We start from the raw sequence: 3,008 nt of genomic DNA on the forward strand, positions 1-3,008 counted from the left end.
GTTTTTGACAATGGCCACACAATTCAGGTTTCCATTCAGAATGGAAGCAGGCTCTTCCAATACTCTTATAGCCATCATGTTCTCATTCCTAATTAATAATAAAGTGGAGTACATACTGCACAGTCATTTAGATTGCATCTTCAGTCTAAAATCTAGTGCATTTAAGTGGCATTAAAAAGTGCTTCTATGTACATGCACTGAATATGTACTAGGTTTGCAGAATTCTGACTTGACAGAATGGGTTTTAGCTTAAGTGTGTGTAGATGAACTGCAAGGTGTGTAAGTATGTGTTCATGTAGTGCTTCAAGTGTAAAATCTGTATGATTTGTGCAGTTAAAATGCTCATTTTGCCTACGAGAAAGAAAAGTACTACAGAAGAATTATAAAAGATTGGCACATTGGCTGCCTTTGCTGATGACACAGATGGCTTATTTGTAAAGCACTGGTCTATTAAGTTGCAGAGTGTGGTTGAACTTGGTTAGTAGACTTGGTGCCTGTTTCTGTGTCCTGCTGAAGACAAGGACGGCTTGATACCACTGTCAAAGCCCAGTTTATTGAGAAAAGCATCCATGGAAGAAGAAGTGTTGATTCGAAAATAGTTCTCCTCCAATTTCTCTCCACTTGCTAGAAATACTGAGTCTCCATTATAGCACAGAACAGAGTGTTAAAGTCGGGGATGGAAGAGGATGAAAATGGGAAGTTTACTTAAGGAGAGAACTGAGAAATGTCCTGTGTGCAGACACCAGTGTTGGACGATTGAATACATTTAAATAATGCCTCTAGATAGCTGGTATTTATCTGTGCCTCAGTGGCCAAATGGATAAGGCACTGGCCTCCTAATCCAGTGATTGTGGGTTCGAGTCCTATCTGGGGTGCAAACCAATGTCCACTCTTACTTTTCCAGAAAAATAAATATATTTATTACATGCTTCCTCTCAGAAGCTGGGGTGCCCAAACCAGTCCTGGCGGGCCGTATCCATGCCAGATTTTTGGGATATCCCCATCTGGGGATCACGGTTCGATCCCCGGCACCGGCGGCAGATTAGCCCAGCACCAGGTGACTCTGGGAAATAGCTGGCGCCGCGGCTAGGGAGGCTGACTCCGGAATCTGGAGATTTTTTTATTTAAGGTTTTTGTAGAGCGCGTAGTAACCCTCGAGCATCCCAGAGATCAGGGTTCGATCCCCGGCACCGGCCGCAGATTAGCCCAGCACCACGTGACTCTGGGAAATAGCTGGCGCCGCGGCTAGGGAGGCTGACTCCGGAATCTGGAGATCACGGTTCGATCCCCGGCACCGGCGGCAGATTAGCCCAGCACCAGGTGACTCTGGGAAATAGCTGGCGCCGCGGCTAGGGCGGCTGACTCCGGAATCTGGAGATTTTTTTATTTAAGGTTTTTGTAGAGCGCGTAGTAACCCTCGAGCATCCCAGAGATCAGGGTTCGATCCCCGGCACCGGCCGCAGATTAGCCCAGCACCACGTGACTCTGGGAAATAGCTGGCGCCGCGGCTAGGGCGGCTGACTCCGGAATCTGGGGATCACGGTTCGATCCCCGGCACCGGCGGCAGATTAGCCCAGCACCATGTGACTCTGGGCAATAGCTTGCTTAATCTTCCCAACGGCCCCTAGCGCCTAGAGACCCTTACGGGTGATTGTGCGCCTTACAAATGTGGATTATTATTATTATTATTATTATTATTTGGGCCGATTCCGATCCCGTTCGTAAAAGCACATCTGCCCGAATCTGTCGGACAACCACGTACGCCCGGGAGAGGACTGCCCGGGACCCGTGGAGCCCGTCCTGGTCACTCTGACCTGCCATCGGCCTGGAGAAGGGAGCACCGGACGCCCGGGGGGAGGACTACCCGGGACCCGTGGAGCCCGTCCTGGGCACTCTGACCTGCCGTCTGCCCGGGGAAGGGAGCCCCGGACGCCCGGGGGGAGGACTGCCCGGGACCCATGGAGCCCGTCCTGGGCACTCTGACCTGCCGACGGCCCGGGGAAGGGAGCCCCGGACGCCCGGGGGAGGACTGCCCGGGACCCGTGGAACTCGTCCTGGGCACTCTGACATGCCGCTGACCCGGGGAAGGGAACCCCGGACGCCCGGGAGCCGTGGAGCCCGTCCTGGGCACTCTGACAAGCCGTCGGACCGGGGAAGGGAGCCCCGGACGCCCGGGACCCGTGGAGCCTGTCCTGGGAACTCCGGCATGCCGTTGGCCCAGGGAAGGGAGTCCCAGATACCCGGGACCCGTGGAGCCCGTCATGGGCACTCTGACAAGCCGGTGTCCCGGGGCAGGGAGCCCCGGACGCCCGGGACTCGTGGAGCCCGTCCTGGGCACTCTGGCATGCCGTTGGCCTGGGGAAGGGAGCCCCGGACGCCCGGTGGGGGAGGACTGCCAGGGACCCGTGGAGCCCGTCCTGGGCACTTTCACCTGCCGTTGGCCTGGAGATGGAAGCCCCGGATGCCTGGGGGAGGACTGCCCGGGACCCATGGAGCCCGTCCCGGGTACTTTGCCATGCTGTTGGCCTCCTGGAGATGGGTGCCCCGGACGCCCGGGGGAGGACTGCCCGGGACGTATGGAGCCCGTCCCGGGCACTTTTCCATGCCGTCGGCAGGGATGGAGCCCCGGACGCCCGGGGGACGACTGCCCAAGAGCCATGGAGCCCGTCCTGGGCAATTTGACAAGCCGTTGGCCTGGAGGAAGGAAGCCCCGGGTGGCCTAGGGAGGTGTTACCCAGGCATAGCCCATCTGGTCCCCCTAGCAGAGAACCACCAACCTTGGAGGGGTGTCCGGGCGTACCCTGTCCCTAGTAATCCGGAGGGAAATTACCTGACTTTCTTGCAATCTGTGCACACGAGGTGACAGAGGGGACCCAAGGCGCGAAAGAACCCGACCTCCTGGAGCCCTCGCTGGGATCCGGGAGGCGAATGGCACCTCATCATGACTTCCAGGGCGACCAGATGGCCGAGGCGAGAGGGGCGACCAGATGGCCGGGACCAAAATGACG

This window comes from Lissotriton helveticus, chromosome 5_1 (assembly GCF_964261635.1).
Source record: "Lissotriton helveticus chromosome 5_1, aLisHel1.1, whole genome shotgun sequence".
NCBI classification, from domain to species: domain Eukaryota; kingdom Metazoa; phylum Chordata; class Amphibia; order Caudata; family Salamandridae; genus Lissotriton; species Lissotriton helveticus.